Here is a 19,953-nt window from a genome sequence, read left to right as displayed (position 1 = left end):
TACAGAGGACATCAGAGGTTAGGTGTAGGAGGCACTACTTGTAAAAGTCTCTACCTTGGAGAACACATCCTCTGACCACTCTCTTTATTACATGCTAGGATACTAAGTGAGCAATAATGACTTTGAAGCTTTTCGGATTAGGTATTTCATGGCCATTAGCTCAATGTTGCATTTACAGTGTTTACGAAGAGAGATTGTCTCCTGAAATGTGGGGAAAACCCTGCAAGTTATAGGCACAGGCAAATATTTTCTGACTAGCGCTAGTTGACTAGAGGATGACAGCAGGAACCGACAAGTATGACTTAAAAAGAAAAAAAAGAAATCTCCTGAATGTATCTCAGGAAGCCCAGCTCAACTTTGAGAATACCAATAGCAGCCTCAGTCTGGCAAAACACTTGAATATCAACCTTTCTGTGATTTTTTTTTGTAGTACCAGGATTTGAATCCATGGCTTTATGCATGCTAGGCAAGCACTCTGCTATTTGAACCAAGCCCTCAGCAATTTTTGTCTTTATTTATTTCTTGAATAATTTTTTATTGTGAAAATACTGTACAGAGGGGTAACAATCAAATGAGCAAGGTAATGAGTACATTTCTTATCAAGCATTGTTGCCTCCTCTTTTGTTTTTCCCCTACCATCCCTTCCTACATTCCCTCCTCCCCCCTCCCACCTAAATTGTAAAGTTCACTTTTTGACATAGCATCTTGTATATCTCCTTGTAATGGGTCAACCTTTATCCCTATTTAAACAATTTGTTTTTTCCCTACCACTCCCCAAATTATACCAACATCAATTACAGTGAAAACAGGGGTTATACTGTGGGGGAGGGACATACAAAGCAACAAAAAAAATCACATGGTACCTTACAAATACGTTAGAAACAATAGCAAAAAAGAAAAAAAACACTTGTGTCCTTATCTTGGGGTTCATTTCACTTAACATCATCCTATCTGACCTTTTCTGCCTGTCTCAGATATATACTAATTATTGCAAATAAGGAAAACCATGCGACCTATGTTTTTTTGGGACTGGCTTACTTCACTTAATATAATTTTTTCCAAGTCTTTCCATTTCCTAACAAATGGGGCAATGTCTCTTTCTGATAGAGGTATAGCATTCCATTGTGTATATATACCACATTTTTTGATCCATTCATCTACTGAGGGGCATCTGGGTTGCTTCCATATCTTAGCTATGGTAAATAATGCTACAATAAACATAGCTGTGCTGGTAGCTTTAGTATGGTCTTGTTTGTGATCATTTGCGTAAATGTCCCAAAGTGGGATTGCTGGGTCATAGGGGAGCTCTACGTGGAGTCTTTTGAGGAAACTCCATACTGCTTTCCAAAGTGGTTGAACAAGTTTACACTCCCACTAACAATGCAGTAAGGTTCCCTTCTGGCCACATCCCCTCCAGCGTCTGTTGTTATCGGAGTTCGTGATTATAACCATTCTAACTGGGGTGAGGTGGAATCTCAATGTTTTGATTTGCATTTCTTTTATGGCTACAGAGGTTGAGCATTTCTTCATGTGTCTATTGGCCATCCTTCCTTCCTCTTCAGAGAAGTTTATTTTTAAGTCTTTAGCCCATTTATTTATTGGGCAGTTGTTTCTTTGAGGATTTGTTGTTGGGGGATTTAATTTTTTGAGTTCTAGATATATTTTAGATATGAGGCCCTTGTCCATTGTATGGCTAGTGACGATCTTCTCCCAATCTGTGGGCTTTCTATTGATCTTGCTAGCTATGTCCTTTGCCATGCAGAAGCTCTGCAACTTCATGCAATCCCATTTGTCCAACCTTTCTTTGATTTGTGGTGTTTCTGGGTCTCTATTAAGAAAATTTCAGCCTGTGTCAAGGAGACCTAGGGTTTCTCTTACTCCATCCTGTAATGTTTTCAGGGTGTCTGCCTTGACTCCGAGGTCTTTGATCCATTTGGAGTTGATTCTGGTGCAGGATGATATATAAAGATCTAGCTTTAGTTTTCTACAAGTGATTAACCAATTTTGCCAGCACCATTTACTGAAGAGGCTATCTTTTTTCCATTCTATTTTTTTAGCTCCCTTATTGAAGATTATGTGGCTATAGGTCTGTGGGTTCATTTCTGGGTTTTCAATTCTGTTCCATTGGTCCTGAGGTTTGTTCTTGTGCCAGTACCAAGCTGTTTTGATTACTATGGCTTTGTAGTAGAGTTTGAAATTTGGTATTGATATTCCTCCAGCACTGTTCTTTCTGGAAAGGATCATTTTTGCTATTTGGGATCTTTTATTGTTCCATGAATTTTTGGATTGCCTCTTCTATTTCCTTGAGGAATAAGGTTGGAATATTGATGGGTATCTCATTGAATTTGTAGATCGCCTTGGGAAGTATTGCCATTTTCAGTGTTGATCCTTCTGATCCAGGAGCGTGGGAGGTTTTTCTATTTTCTAAGTTCTGTTTTGATTTCCTTTTTCAGGTTTTTAAAGTTTTCATTATAGAGGTACTTCACTTCTTTGGTTAATTCCTAGGTATTTTATTTTTTGTGGGGCTATTACGAATAGAGTTGCTTTCTTGATCTCAGCCGTGCTCTTCTCATTGTTAGTCTCTCTCTCTGTCTCTGTCTCTGTCTCTGTCTCTGTCTCTGTCTCTCTCTCTCTATCAGTTGTGGGGCCTGAACTCTGTGCCTGGGCACTGTCCCTCAGCTCTTCAGCTCAAGGCTAGCACTCTACCACTTGAGTCACAGTGCCATTTCTGGCTTTTTCTGCTTATGTGGTGCTGAGGCATTGAATCCAGGGCTTCATGCATGTGAGGCAAACACTCTACCACTGAGCTACCTTCCCAGCCCTTGATTTCATTTTTGAGATGAGGTCTCACTGCCTTTGCCTAGACTGCCCTCTGCCTTGAGCCCCATCTATCTCCATCTCCTATGTAGCTGAGATGACAAATATGTGCTATCACACCCAGCTACTCTTTGTTTATTACAGAAATTGATACATTAGCATTCTTTAAAACTGGAGAACCAAATATACAGAAAAAAATAGAAATTTCAGCAGTAAGAAAAAAGCACTGGTGACTGTAAAGTTGGGTACATTTCCTTCTACTCTTCCCATAATTACACATGCATGCTCAAAGTGGAGTTCATATAGTTGTTTCCTGATTCTTTTTCCTACATATTTGTTAGCATTAACTAGTTGAGTTTCATTTTGACATGTCTCTGTATGCATACAATGTACCCTAACCAGACTCATTCCCTCAGTCACTCTCCTCTATTTCCCCTAATTTTTAAAACTCATGTTAACAAGCTTCATTCTTTCATGCTCAAATATGTCTGGAAAATATTTTCACCCTCTCCATTTGCTCTCCCTTGTCACACCCGTATCCCCACCTAGACAGGACCTGTTTTACATTCCTGTTCGTGTGTGTGTGTGTGTGTGTGTGTGTGTAAAAGAGAGAGCGAGAGAGAGCGAGAGAGAGAGATCATTGTTCAGAGGGTTTTCACTCTGGTCTGTCACACATAAACATGAAGTATTTTAATCACATTCACCCCTCAGTTACTCTTACTTTCCCCATCTTCCTACCTCCATTAGCTTTCAGTGAGTTTCATTTTGCTGTCTTCATTCACCAGATATAATATCTTGGAGTATTGTTCACCCTCTAACATCCTACCCTACCTCAATCTTCTGATTCTTAATTAGAGGAAGAATCAGAATTCCTAGTTCTTCATTAAAGTAATGAAAACATTTCTCTCCGCCATTAAAATGTCTTCATAAACATCAATGTAAGTAATACATGGTCTTCCATTTAGTATACAACTCCACACCTTTGTAATAGCAGTGTTCCTTCCACGCTGGTCCTGACACATTTCTCCAGATTTTTTTTTGAATTGTTTCCTCAGACTCAATTTCTTGAAGTAGAGTAATGAGTTCACACGATTGACAAATTTAGCTAAACTACTTTCCAAAACGGTTTTGCCATTTACAACATAAACTATGTGTAAATATGTTCCTCTCACCAAACTCTTGACATGGCTCTACCTGGCATTGTCCATAAAGTGAGCACATGGTGGGCACTGTGATGATGACAATGTGTGAGCAATACAAGATAGGTGTGTGTGTGTGTGTGTGTGTGTGTGTGTGTGTGTGTGTGTGTGTGTGTGTGTATGTGCCAGTACTGGGGTTTGAACTCAGACACCATCACTTAGCATTTCACTCAAGGCTAGCACTTGCGCTACAGTTTCACTTCTGGCTTCTTTTAAATTGAGAGGCTCACAGACTTTCCTGCCTGGGTTGGCTTCAAACTATAATCCTCACATTCCAGCCTCCTTAGTAGCTAAGATTACACAGTAAGTCAGTGGTGCCTGAGTAGAGCTAGAGGTTTTTTTTTAATTGTGTAAGTTGTATAAACAATAACTCTAAACCCTGGAGTTGGAGAACTTTGGGCCCTTTCTGAACATTGTTTGTAAGAATGGCAGTATACACAAACTTGCCAGCACTCAGTGGTGTAATTCATTAGGGCTTGAGTGACTCTTAACCAGGGCTTATCCTAGGGATGGCTCAAGGACTCAAAAAACTTTTGTCTTAGAATGTTAGCTTCGAGCTCTTTCTTCAAGTCCTATGAACTGGAAAGGAAGAGCATGGGGAAGGCACATCCACTCTTAGGCCCTAACCAGAATTGCATATCCCCCTTCTCTCTCCTCTTCTGAACAGTGGTCACTCAAGCATCCATCCAAGTGGAGAGAAAGCCAGGTCTCTGAGGTCTCTTTCCCCAACTTGCCAAGAAAGGCTCATTTTGGTTGTCAGTTGTTTGAGAGGTTTGCCACTTAACCATCACTCCACTCCCTGTATATGCTAACTTCTGCTACAGGCATCAGCACTCACATCCATGCCTCTTTCCTGGAACAGAGCTGCCAGTGTTGCTGGATCAAGGAATCCCCCAAACCATCACTCCTTTTAAGCTTCTTGTTGTTCAACTCTATTTTCATTTTTTTTTTTTTTTTTTTTTTTGGTCGGTTGTGGGGCCTGAACTCTGGGCTTGGGCGCTGTCCCTACACTCTTCAGCTCAAGGCAAGCGCTCTACCACTTGAGCCACAGCGCCACTTCCTTCAACTCTATTTTCCTCTCTGTCCATTATCAGGCATTTTCTCTCCACAGGGACTCGCTGGGGTCCCTGACAGCCAACTCATTGCTGTGAGGAGGTCCTAATGATAGAAGAATGTCACTTTCCCAATAGCTACTATCTAGATGGCAAGTACAGATGTCTACTATGGTAGCCAGGTCAACAGGAGGCTTTTGAAAACAGCTTAGCCTGAGCAGAGCCAGGATTACACAAGGGTAGAGTATAGGAGTTGAGAGATGACAAATCAGTGACAAACATTTTGTCTTCTCTCACACATAGCATGTACGCATGCCCACACACATACATACACACACATATACTCCTCCCACTCCCCGCTTTGCTCACCCCTACACTCTCCCCTTCCCCCATAGACTCCCATACATACTCTAAAACTCACACACACACACACACACACACACACACACACACACACACACAGAGAGCAGACATAGCTAAGTGTGCTGAAGGCCTTTCTAACAGATTCTATCCATGTGTAGTTGAAGCCTATTTTCCATCTCTGTGCTAAATTGTATTTACAACCAGTAGAGTTATCACATGATGGGTACTTAATGATAAACATGCATTTCACAAAAGCTACATTTGAGAGATTGAGGATGTAGCTCAGTGGCAGGGTTTTTGCCTGCTATGTATTTTCCCCTCCTGAGTTGAGTTCCACTATACTGGAACTTTTAATGAGGGTGGGTTCAAGGTTAGAAGCCTGAAGATCAAAGCTTTTTTTTGTAATAGAGATAGGTGCAGGTGCAGTGGTAAAAGCCAAGAAATCAAAGGTCCCAGCCCAGAAAAAGATTGTACCCATCCTCCTCACCTTTAATCGTGATTCTTCCTCTAAAACTTTCATTGACTTCCCATTTTCTGGGCATAGACAAGGTCTTTTCAATAGCTTTTGAGGCAGCCAGTCTCAGACCTCCCTCTCCACCGTCACCTCCTCACACACGCCTTCCTGAGCAGTTAAAGTACTTTTACACATGCCTATCTCTTCTAATCATCACCATCCAACCATGGGCTTGGCCTGTTGGTTCAATTTTATAGGCGAGAGAGTTTCACCTGACCCTCAAGGAGATTATAAGAATTAGCTGAAGCCCCAGAGCTGCCAAGTTTCAAGCATTGAATCCTGAAGGGAATGAGGCATTTACTATTAATTCAGCATTATGTATTAGGAACTTTTCTTTTTACCAAAACCAGACCTAAGGAAGACAGGACAGAGCTGGTTGTTGGTCCATTGGAATTCACAGAGACAGAGAGAAAGAGCGACCGAGAGACAGAATGAGAGAGACAGAGACAGAGATCCAGATCCAAAGAGAAAAACACAGAGACACAATGAGGGAGAGAAATAGACCTATTGTTCCATTAACACTCCATCCTTTTGTGTGGACACATTTGTAGCATGCATAACTAGTGTGTACAACTACAGCCAACTTCCAAAGAGGAGAATGGCAACCTATTGCTTTCCTCTATTTTTGATTTTTTTTCTTCTGTTTTTTTTTTTAATTCATGTATTTATAGTTCTCCAAATCTGAGAAGAAGGGATTCCAAGATGGTGTACCCTGGATAAGCCAGCCACTTGTGAGAGGGACTGGAATTCACACACTGGCTTTTTCTTCTCCTCTCACCCTGTTACTAGTTCCAACCTCCCACCAGCTTGGTTCCCAGTGCAATTTGGCTCCAAGAACCCAGGGTGTCACAGGGAGGTCCTCTCTTTCAGACTGGATCCCTACTCAGAATGTAAATGCTGAAGGTTGAAAAGTGCCTTTCACCAGAAATGTCCCAGCTGGCGTCCTTTTTTGGTGCTCACTGCCAAGTTCATCCTCACACCAGTGGGCAGTGCCTTCTCCCTGGGGCTGTCATTTGGCTCAGCTGCAAAGACGAAAGAACCAAGCCTCAAACCAAGCCAACAGTGTTAGTCTGCTGGACGCAAGCCCACGGTGACCACATGAAGAGCAAAACATCTTTCTGTCCAGCACCCCGAGGTGGCTCTGCAGGCTGAGACCTGACTCTGCAGTGCTGTGAAGAGGCTGCATGTTAGATGGAAGAAACACAAAGAGGGTGTGGAGCTGGCTGTGCTCGGCTGGCTGGCGGGCTGGCGGGCTGCAAGATAAACAGCGCACCCTGTTTCCCAGAAGGGGCTCCTGATTGCGACACATCACAGCTGTTAATCTCAGGGAAAAGGGCACAGCCAGGCTTCCCATTTCCTTTTCCCAGGGTAGGCATAACTTGATTTTGATAAATGCAGTGAGCCTAACAGGGAACTTGACACTTCTGATTGCCTCTCTTGCTTTGGGTGACTTTTCCTGGTGCTCCTCCAAGGAGCTGAGTTGGTATCTGTGCTGGGACGGAGCTGATGGATTAAAGGTGAAGGATTTTCTTAGCAACCATCAAAGCAGAGAGTAGGCAGGAAGAGAAAAATATGCATGGGTCCCAGGGATCCAAGTCTACAGCTAAGAAGTTATATCAGGTCATGGAGCCAACCATAAAGGCAACTTCAGTTCATCATGCCCTGTCATTGACAAATCACCAGCTGCAGGTCACCAGTGCTAGAGAACTTCCAAGAAGGCCAGAAACTACTATGGGGTTGAGTCTTAAGTTTCTGCAGAGATGTTGGTGCAAGAAGACAAAGTTTCAGTGAAGCAAGATGAATCAGCTCTGGAGATCTATTGTGTAGCATGGTGACTAAACTGCAATTACTAATGTATCATATACTTGAACCTTGTGAAGGGAGTGGATTTTAAGTATTCTTGCCACAAAAAAAGGATATGAGGTGATAGATATAGTCATTAACCTACTTAACTCATTTCACAATGTATACATATATCAAAGCATTAAGAGGGAGAAAGAAATTAATCCAATAAAAGAATAAAGATGAAGCAGTAGCTTCTGCATGATCACCAGGTATGGTGGTGCACGCCTATAATCCCAACACTTGGGAAGCAGAGACAAGACCATGAGTTCAAGGCCACATAGTGGGCAATGTAGTGAGACCCTATCTCAGAAAAATAAATAAATAAATGTTCCTGCAAAGAATGAACGCTCTGAGCACTCACTGTCAATCTCTGAAGTGGAAGGGGAGGATAGGGGTGGGAGGGGAGGAGGGTAGAACGGCAGTGGAGAGGGGCAGGAGCACTTTCTAGATTCTGATTCTGGTTGTGTGCATGAAGAATCAACTTCTTCTGGTTCATCTTGAAGAAGATATCCGTTATAATATTCTCACTTCAAATCATATATAAAGAGAATTAGTTAACAATAAGTAAACCCCCTAATTAATACTTGGGGATTGCATACGTATATGTATACACCATATACATATACACACACAAAAGCAACATCTTCATCACCATGACAGCTTCAGAAGGTACAGTGCATACAGCACCCAGGGTGGCCACAGCACAATGGATGTCTATCACTGTGAAGAAAGGAAAACTATTCTTTTCTTCTGTTTTTTTTTCTTTCTTTTTTTTTGTCGGTTGTGGGGCTTGAACTCAGGGCCTGGGCGCTGTCCTTGAGCATCTTTGTGCTCAAGGCTAACACTCTACCACTTGAGCCACACCACCCAAGTCTCATGAGGACTTTTCTACCTGGGCTGGCTTCTAACTATGATCCTCAGATCAGAGTCTCCTGAGTAGCTAGGATTACAGGCATGAGTCACCACCGCCAGGCTAGAAAACTATTCTTGATTTGTGAAAATAGAAACTGAAGCTCAGAGAATGATGTAAATAAGGACACATAGATAAAGACAGTCTGGTCTCTTACCCACTAGTCTTTCTAGCTTTCTCTAAGACCTAACAGGCAAAAGCACTTGGCTAATATCCAAGGGAACTGAGGGTGAACTCAGCCACAGAAACTAAGAAAGTACAAGGTTATTTTTAGAAGGATCTGGAGTTTGGGGAAGGAAGGTCACTCCAGCAGGTGACAGGTTCTAAGCTGCTGAGCTACTGGCCTTTCTGGTCTTCCCTATAGACAGGAAGGCAGCCTTGCTCCACACTGGGCACCACAGGGGTTGAGCTTCGGATAAGTATCTGGGCAGAGTGCCTCTGAAGAGCCTAGAGAGAAGGAACTCAACCATGTAGAAAGACATTTTGTTAAGAAGGTCCTGCCAAAAAAAATGCCCTTCAAGAAATCTTTCAATGGTGAGACAAAGGACAAAGAGTACCAATGCAACAGTGATACTCAAAAGATAGTATGTTGGAAATAAATGTTACAACTTGGGGAGAGGAGTAAGGAGGGGTGGATAGCTGGAGAAAAGGAAGGGAAAGGGTAACAATGTTCCATAAGAATTGTACTCATTCGCTTACTTATGTAACTGTAATCACCTTTACAGTAGAAAAGAAATCTTTCATGTTGCAATAATAAGGACAATATCCCCCAAATCTCTTGAAATTTGCGTAGCCCCCCCTTTATTTTTGTTTTCTCAGTGCTCTTACATGTATCAGTCTACTTTCTACCTGCACATCTCCACTTCATAGACAGGAAAATGAATACCTTCCAAAGCTCTAAGTAGCCCATCCCTCATCAAATACCTAGTGATTATCTTTTCATGGTAAGACTTTTATGGTGCATGGGGGGCAAGGGAGGAAAAAGAACAAGGAAAAGGCAGCTGATGTCATTTACCTCTGCTGACTGGTTCTTGTGCCAGTGAGTCAGGATAACAAACAGAGAAAAGAACATCGTCCTGCTCTCAGAAGGGGCCAATAGAACTATTCTAGAATTAAAATTAGCATATACTTTAATAAAGTTTAATAAATGGTAGACTTCAGGGGAGGGCGATTGGTAGAGCAATAAAATTAAAAATAACCATAACCTTCAAAACAGTAACCTATCCCATAGAAATAAAATGACCACTATCTTGTAATAGGTGAAGAAGGATCTCCAGTCCAGCAAGGTTTCCAGTAGCAAAAGTCTGCAGATTAGACAAGTGCTCATCGTGAGATGACATAATGCTGGAATTTGCCAAATACAAAATACTCCAAGGAGTGGAGAGAATAAAGTGTGTGATGGACGAAAGTGAAATAACTGGGAAATGATAGTCATGCAAGCTGTAGTTCTCCTGTTTGTAAATTCTTGACATTTTCAATAATGACTCATTTTAAATACTGAATGCAAATCAATAGAATGTTTTTTTAATCCTAAGGAATCCATTCCTGAGATTATTAGGGCCATGAGAAAGAATCAAAGCTACATTATACTATATAGTTTAATTTAGAAGACTTTCCACAAAATAATTTTTATGGTGTTGGATTGAGCCCAAATCTTTGCACATGGAAAGTGAGTACTCTTATCACTGAGCTAAACCTTCAATCTCCACACAAATTGCTTTTCATACTTTTTACACTAGAACACATGTGTATGATAAATACACATGCATATCAGCATAAAATTCATGTAAAATAAACCATGAAGTAGGTACCAATAGCTCATGCTTACAATCTTACCAGGAAGCTGAGAACTGGTGGATCAGGGTTCAAAGCCAGGTAGGAGAAGAAAACTCCTTGAGACTCCATCTGCAAATTTACCGGTAAAAAGCTAGGCTGGAGGCATGGCTCAAGTATTAGTACATCAATCACAAGCAAGAAAGCAAAACAAGATCTTAACACCCTCAATCCATGGTATCAACACAAACTAGAAAATTAATTTAAAAAATAGGCAGAGACTAAGCACGTCTTATAGTGTGTGTGTGTGTGTGTGTGTGTGTGTGTGTGTGTGTGTGTGTGTGTTCGCATTAGAAGAAACATCTTCATTTTACTTTTGGTTTGGGGGCCTTGTGCTTCCTTGCTGGTACTCCACCATTTGAGCCACACTCCCAACTCTCTTGTTAGTTAATTTAAAATATGGATTCATGCAGACTTTACTGCTCAGTGCTGCCCTGACCTGGACCTTGGCTTCCTGAGTTGTCAGGATTATAGATATGACTCACCAACACTGAGCTAATGTCACAAAATATTGCTGTGTGCCTCTTACCTGTTCAGACTGGGATGCTCATGCCTAAAATACACATGATCCTTCTGGGTCAGTCTCCTATATGATAGTTTGTCATATGAGAGGGAAGCTCTGTGTGTTTAAGAAAACAGAGAAGGCCAGTATGGAGCAAGAGAATTGGCTTTTTCATCTTAAAATGATACTTAATGAGTTGATGAGGCAAACTGGAGCCAGATCTCAGAAAGCCTTATAGACACAGTAAAGGATCCATAAGAACACTGGTGGAAAGTATAGCAGCATTCCTTTAAAAATCTACAAAGAGCTGGGCCCTGATGGCTCACACCTGTAATCCTAGCTACTCAGGAGGCTGAGATCTGAGAATCACGGTTCAAAGCCAGCCCAGGCAGGAAAGACCATGAGACTCTTATCACCAATAAACCACCAGAAAACCGGCACTGGCACTTTGGCTCAAGTGGTAGAGTGCTAGCCTTGAGCTGAAGAGCTGAGGAACAGCACCCAGGCCCAGAGTTCAAAACCCCATGACCGACCCCCCCCAAAAAAAAACCTACAAAGAGAGCAGGACACATAGATGTTATGTATAAAGAAATTGGCTTAATGCAATCTTCCACCTGTATGGTCCCCATTTATCTGTTACAACAGGCAGCTTCAGTAATGAGCTAATATCAGCAAGTTCTTACCCATATTAACATTAAGGCTTTCAAGATAGTAAGAGGGAGGGAGGATGGAGATGATAGAAAAGAAGGTGGCTTTTTCTTCTGGAAGTATTGGACTCCTAAGAAGGCAGCAACCTTTTCAGAGGGGTTAGGAAAATGTTTTTTTCTGGAAGAAGAGGGTGAGACATTTGTTATTGCGGGCTGTGAAGTTCCCAGAAAAACACAGGGTGGAACTCCTTCTGAGCTCTATCCCCCTTTTTGTTTTGTTTTGTTTTTTTCCCCTGAGATCACCTTTCTCTGCCTAACGTCCACAGGCCAAAGGTGGCCAGGTGCTCCTGGAATTTCTTCTCTCCCCTTTGCCTACTGACTTACCTGTCAGGGTTAAGTTGAAGATAGAGTAGATGGTAGGTGCTCCATGGAACTGACCCTTTAGGTCATCACTGAGTACCAGCTCCTTGTCAGTATCCTGTGGGAAGACCAGAAAGGTTCTGCTACTTCTCAGGTGCTCAGCATTGGTTGCTCTATGTCTCCTTTGGGGATTTCAGGAAACAAAGCTTTTTGGTTCTATAAAACGACAAGGGTCAAATCTATGCGGATACACAACAAAGTAGTAAGATTGTGTTATATAAAATGTAAAGCTTTTTTAAAAATTTATTTCATTTCTGAAACAATTGGAGAATTATCCGTTTCTTTGAAAATTGACTTTTTCATCTTAAGCTAAATTTGTCTTAACATTCAACTGAAAACCAGTTTGGGACACCAAGATGAAACTCAAATTTCAAGGTGATGAAGATGATGGTGAGGAAACTCTAATTTCAAGGTGATGATGATGATGGTGATGGCGGTGATGGTAATATGATATCAACGAATAGCAAATATGAAAAGCAAACTGTAGTGGTGCATTATTGCTCCCACTTTACACACATGGAAACTAAAGTTGTGACATAACTTATTTGCTGGTGAAGCCAAGAGTCTCATGCCAATTTAATTTACTCCATAGCCAAAAGTCTTAATTCATTTGCAATAAATATCTTGTTACAATGTCATATATTTTTTAAAAACATCAAAAAGCAAAATACAAAGCTACATATATGATATGATCTCAATAATGGAAAAGTATATTTATGAAAAATTACTAGGAAAAACGTATCTTGGATTGCCTCTGGATTATGGAATTGTAAAGGTTTTTACATTATGTTTTTGAAATTTTATACTTTGAGATGTAGTGCTCTAATATCTAGAAAGGGATAAAAGCAATCCAAGGGAACAAAAATAGTCATTAGGTAGATATTGAGAAAATCCGCAGACACATGATGACATCAGAGCCCTGGCTGGTAATGACCCTCCAAAAGAAAATGACTTTGAAAACAGGAACAAAACAGCCTTCTTCACAATCTTTACAAATTCCAATTCTACCCTTGTTCCTGGGAATGGGTGCATAAAGATGAAATCTCGTGGTGTTCCGCGTGTAGGATTTCTTCTAGTCTAGCTCCCTCCATATGGAGACTTGGAGACTTCTTCACAGAGCTGTGAGATCCAAGAGGACAGAGGTTTTCTGGTTCTGTACCTCTCACACCTGGCACATGCCCAGCAAATAGCAAACCTCAGTTGATTTAGTCAGGTTAAACTGCATTGAAGCTAATTGAATTCCTATTTGGGTCTCAGTCTTCAAAGGAGTGGGTGGCACTGCTAATGTAGTCACCTTTTAGCCTCACCCACAAAGTCAGCTTTCTTTCCATTGCTAATTCTTACTTAGCAGACAATTGTATAGACACACCTCCACAAGAAAAGGTCAATTACCTCCCTTTTTTTTTTTTTTTTACTACATTGTAGCATGTAAAGTTTGAAATGTCACAGAGGTACTACTTAGTGGAACCAAGAGCTACACAATTAATCTGATTTTGAACTACTAATTAAATATTAGTGCTAAATAACAATTCACTTTTTTTCCCTGGGAATTATTGTGTGTTGTGTCTTTATGGCCTCTATAACCACTACTCTTCCTGTTACAGAGGCTGAGAACTCTGTGGGGAAAGACCTATGTATGGATGTTATGGTCCTTATAGCCTAATAATCTAAGTAATTACCAACAATTGCAAAGTACTATTCATACATGTCATCTTGTTTAATTTCTACAACTATCCTGTGAAGAGTGAATCATTATTCCCAGTTTAAACACAAGGACACTGCTGAACAATAAAGGGAAGCTAAATGGGTATAGAGAGGTCAGGCTTAGGCCTAGACATCCAACAACAGAACAACTTTTACCTACTCACTCTTCATTGAAGAGGAGGAGAGCAGAGAAATGCTCACACGATTGTGAACACTTTAGGTAGAAATTAACCTGGTAAGTTCCATATATTCGGGCCACTGTTGATAAGTCCTGCCTATATAAGAAGCAAATAAATCAGCTATGACCCCTTTGAGCCTCTGAACATATATTTCATATCACTTACCTGTATCCCCCTCAGATGCTCACATGTATGAATTTCAGGGATGAACAAGAAACCAGATCTAGAAGCCAACCTTATGTAGAATTGAATGTTTGCTAGACCTTGTTCTGAGCACTTTGCAAATACCAATATAATTCTCATAATAACAATCTCTTACACAGGAAAATATATAGGGGTAAGGAAATAATGTCAAATTACACTTAGTAGGTGAAGTTGGCCCATTGCCTGTTATTTTGTTAAGTGCAGGCACACATATACATCCATTCATATTGCCTGTGCTGTTTTTGTAATACAGAGACAAAGTTAAATGGTATTGACAAAGACCATTTATCCCATAAAGCCTAAAATGTGCTGACCCCTGGTTTATGTGTGTGTATGTATATATACATCTATGTACATCTATATAAATAAGTGTGTATATATATATATCCCTATGATGAGATAATAAGCTCTTTGTATTTAGTAAACATGCCTTTTTCACCTTCACAACTCAGCACACTGTACATTGTGCACTCCATATTCCACAGGGACTGCCATACAGTAGTATATTTAAAAATAAACTTTCTTTTTTTTAATTGTGAAAATACTGTACAGAGGGGTTACAATTACATGGGCAAGATAATGAGTACATTTCTTATCAAGCATTGTAGCCTCCTCCTTTGTTTCCCCTTCCCATCCGTTTCCCCCCCCTTAGCCCCCCCCCACCCAATCCTCCCCGCCCCCCCAAGCACCAAAGTTGAAAAATAACTTTCTTGACAGTTAAAATAACTGTGTTCAAGTAACCCACCAAAAGGCAAGGAAAAGACATCAGAAAAATGAAAAACAGATAGTACAAATAGGAAATAAAATGGCAGACTCAAACACTTACCACAGACTAAACATGCCAATTAAAAGATGGAGTTGAAAGAAAGGGTTAAAAACAAACAAACATGACTCAAGAGTATGCTACCTCCAAGAAACTCACTTCCGAGATACTAATACAGATGGAGTCAAAGTAAAAGCATGGAAGAGTTGCATTAGATTTCCATTGCCTCTATGCCAAACTATTACAAACTTAGTGGCTCAAAACAACACAAACTTATTTCCTTGCCTTTTCTAGCTTTCCAGCTGTTAGAAATCATCCTCCAGTGTTTGACTTAAGATTCTTCCTCCATCTTTAAAGTTAGCAATGGCAGGAAAGCCCTGATCTCTTCTCCTCCCCTTTCTACGTAAGAATTGTATGCTTACATTGAATCCACCTGGACAATCCAGTATACTCTCTCCAAGCCTTTCACATTCACATCTTCAAAGTCTACTTAGCTATATAAGGCCATATGTTTTCTTGTTCTGAAAATTCGAATCTGAATGCCATTGAAGATCATTTCTCTTCCTACCACAAAGATATATAAACATTAATTTAAAACAAAAAAAGCAGATTTGGATATATTAGAATCAGAAAAAAGTAAATTTCAGAGCAATGAATTTCAGTAGAGACAAGGAGGAATATTACATAATGGATTACATAAAAGGATCAATCCACCAAAAAAGACATAGCAATCATAATAGTATATGTATGAAACCACAGAACCACAAAATATATGTCTGCATCCATTTTTGTTGCTACAACAAAACATCAGAGGCTCATTTAGGTCATGATTTTGATGTTTGGAAAATCTAAATATCCATCATGTTCTCACCATTCAATCATGCATGCAACAATCATTGAAAACTTCCCCATCAAGGGTTATGCTTGGCCTCAGATGACAAGTATAAACTCTGCAGTTCTTTCTGTCAAGATTTATCTCAAGGAGCTTTCAGTCTTTTCATCCTTATCAACCATCTGAGGAAAGCAAGGCAGGTATTATGATCCCTGCTTTATAAATAGGAAAAATGAAAAACAAAGGGTGTGTGACCATGCTGAGTCACACAGTTAGCTCACCATGGGGCTGGCTGGAGCATTGGAGTCTTCTCTCTATCTTAAACTCTTTCCATTTTTCCCACACTAAAGCAAGGTGGTGAAGAACACAAGCTTGGAGCTAAGGTGGACTCAACTGTGTGCTCAACTGTGTGCTCTTGGAGTCATTCTTTAATGGCGCCATGCCTCAATTTTACCCTCTATAGAACGGGAATGATAATTCTCATCTTTTAGAATTCTATAATATTTCAATGAGTTAATACATACATAATAATGTCACACTTAAAATAATGTCTAATACATAACAGACCAATAAATGGCAGTTAACATTAAGGATTGCCTTTATCCCCTCGCCCTGCAAAAAAGAGCATAATTGAAATGATTGCACAGTAACAATAGCTCCAACAAATATATGGCACTGCCCCCATAAATCTCCTGGTCATCATTAAACACCACTTAATATTTATGCATAGTTATAAGGCAAGTCAGTAGATAGTTAAGATTCCTTTTTAAAAAACAGAATTGGCTTGCTTGGCTAAGCTCAAAATGTCACAAGGACAGAATTGAGACTAAAGTTTAAAGTCCCTTTCATGATGATTATTTTTACAAAATTTAAAATTAAGGCTGTCTTCTGTTGGAAGGGAAACTGTGGTATCCATTCCTCACTATACCTTGTAATTCTTTCCCTTCCCTCTGGCCAGTGACCATATGTCAGGATGTACAAGTGTTTTCATGCAGCCAGATGGGTGAGTTGTAAAGACTGTAATCAGTTCCCCTCCATAACAATGCCCCATTTTTCATCTGCCCAAGAATCATGGATTAATTATGAGCCTTCCTTCCCTAACAGGTGGTACCTGTGATCACATGACTACCTCCAAAATCAAGCAGATAAACAGTCCAGCATTTGTAGAATAAATAAATGTCTCAACTGTATACAACTAGGGCATATGCATTCTTTAATTTACCAAATTGTTATTTAACTTGATATGTTCGTGCCCAGTGCTTGTTGACATAGTTAATACAATGTTCTAAATGGTTTTGGAATGAGTTGTCAACTTGTATTAGGCCATGCTACATCTAACAATCAAGAACATGCCCATTTCCAGGGGACACCAACATGATCACAGCATTCCTTGTTACCTTCCTGGAAGCACCTGCCACTCACCATTTTTTGTGGTGCCTTTCTTGGGAATTTTTCAAATCATTCCAATTTCAAGAGTTCTTTTGGTCAGTCACACAGACTATCAAAGCCATCAGAACACACAACTTTCTGCCTCTCTCGTCTCCCATCAACATGACAGAGAAAAATATCTTTCAATACATTATGCTCTGATCTGATCATCAGAAACAATTACCATAGCTTAAAGTCCAAAGGCCAGAAATAGTTGAGGCTAGATATCATAGAAAATTACTTTTCAGCCATGACATTTCCAAAAAGGCAAGCAGAAAATGGCACACAAAGGAAGAGCTCTTGTACAACAGCTGATGCACAAGCTCAACTAGCTGCTTGCTTCCTGGAGAATGGCTCTTATTTGAAAGCCTGACAAACAGACTATGGCCATTCGGATTTGGGTATTGGATGGACATTTTCTTGAAAACGAATAAAGTGAATCTGTCACTTCCAGGAAACCAAATGACTTACTATGTTTTATTGTGTTGCTATTGGTGCTGTCAATACCAAAATTTGAGCTGTTAAATGAAAGAATTTTGGGAAAACATATCCACAGCTATGTGACTTATGTAAATATGGATAGGAACATGAAGACTTGTGTGTTTAAATGAGATTCCCCAAGGGATGGGACAGAAGAAGTTGTGTGGGGGTGGGGAGCAGAGGAAGAGAGAAAAGAAAGAAAGAAAGAAAGAAAGAAAGAAAGAAAGAAAGAAAGAAAGAAAGAAAGAAAGAAAGAAAGAAAGAAAGAAAGAAAGAAAGAAAGAAAGAAAGAAAGAAAGAAAGAAGGGAGGGAGGAAGGAAGGAAGGAAGGAAGGAAGGAAAGAAAGAAAGAAAGGAAAGAGAGAAAGAAAGAAAGAAAAGAGAGAGAGAGAGGGAGGGAAGGAGAGAGGGAGGGAGGAAGGAAAGAAGGATATAATCCAGATAAGCAGTAGGAAAAGTGGGAGAAGAGCCAAGAGAAGGTCATGGAGAAAGAAGAGAAAGAGAAAGAAGGTCAAGAGAAAGAAGAAATTCTCTACATTTGACCATACAGAGGACTTGGCTGTTGGGATGATGAGGCTTCAGGTACATGTAGACCCAACAGGAACCCCAAAAGAAGGCATCCAGTGTTTTGATAGCATTTTGGTGAGGGGGCGGGTGTCAGTCAATCATAGAGCTTGAACTCAGGGTCTGGGCACTATCCCTGAGCTCTTTTGCTCAGTGCTGTCACACTACCACTTTATTTTATTTTATTGTAAAGATGTTGCACAGAGGGGTTACAGTTACATGAGTAAGGTAATGAGTACATTTCTTGTCAAGCATTTTTACCCCCTCCTTTTTCTCCTTTTATCCCTTCCTTCCCACATTACCACTTTAATCCACAGCTCCACTTCTGGTTTTCTGGTGGTTTATTGGAGATAAGAGTTTCTCGGATTTTCCTGCCCAGGCTGGCTTTGGACCACAATCCTCAGATCTCAGCCTCCTAAGTAACTAGAATTATAGGCCACCTGCATTTAGCTCTATTTTTTGAGAAATGCTGAGATGTTTTGCTACCAACTCAAAAAACTTGGACTTGTGGGCTGGGAAGGTGGCTCAGTGGTAGAGTGCTTGCCATGCATGCATGAGGCCCTGGATTCGATTCCTCAGCACCACATAAGCAAAAAGAAAAAAGCCGGCAAAATGGCAGAAATGGAGCTATGGCTTAAATGATAGAGCACCATCCTTGAATGAAAAAACTAAGCCACAGTGCTCAATCCCTGAGTTCAAGCCCCAGTGCCAGCACAAAAAAAGAAAGAGAGGAGGAAGGAAGGAAAGAAGGAAGGAAGGAAGGAAGGAAGGAAGGAAAGAAGGAAGGAAGGAAGGAAGAGAAGGAAGGAAACGAACCTCATACTCACAAAATACCTGCCTCTCCTTTGGTAATGGACTAGAATGTGAGTTCTGTGTCCCTGATGCTTCCATTATCCCAGACACAAGCTTCGTGATGTTTTGAAATGATGCAACTTGAAATCGTGTCAAGACATCTTGGTATCTTTTGTTTCCTTTATTTGTCATCAAATCTATGATAAACATGAGTGGTCAGAGAAACCTGTCAAGAGTGCTCCACGCAACCTGGCGCTGGAGCTGAGCACGGACATGGTGTTGAAAGTTGCTGGTTCAACATTAGCTAATATCCTTCTTTGGAATTCTTGTCTAACAGGAAAGTCGCAGGTTCTGTGAAGAAGTTAAAGTAGCTATGGAGACATCTTTCAGCTACAGCATTTAAGAAAAGTCATTTCTGGAATTCCCATTTCCTCCTCTGAACCTGACTTAAAAAGAAAATGAAACACAGGCATTCACAAATAACTTTGTAAAGCTTGCCCCCTATTGTTCATTCTGCTAAATGCAGCCAATAGCCATGGATTTGTTTCAGACTAAAGATGAAATCTAGTATTCGTGGAGTCCCTGCATGTGTCAGACAGTGGGTAGACAAGTAAAGCTTCATTCCATTTAATACTTTCTACAACCTCATGAAGCAAGTGAAGTGTTGCTATTCCTATTTCATTATTAGAAACCTGTGCAGAGATACTAATTAACCTTGTTAGTAATATACATGTGATAAAACGCCTGAAATGTAATTCAGTCTAATAATACAAAAGCTCAGTCTTTTCTTTCTGTCATGTTGCCTCTCCTTTGTTTATATCTTGAAATTCTAATGGGTAGTTAGTTCTATATGTTGATACCTATTATGTCAGAAAGCCACACAGATACACATTCAGACACATCAC

This window comes from Dipodomys spectabilis, unplaced genomic scaffold (genome assembly GCF_019054845.1).
Source record: "Dipodomys spectabilis isolate Male_0828 unplaced genomic scaffold, ASM1905484v1 ptg000145l, whole genome shotgun sequence".
Classification (NCBI taxonomy): domain Eukaryota; kingdom Metazoa; phylum Chordata; class Mammalia; order Rodentia; family Heteromyidae; genus Dipodomys; species Dipodomys spectabilis.
Note: the sequence above shows the minus strand (reverse complement) of the source record.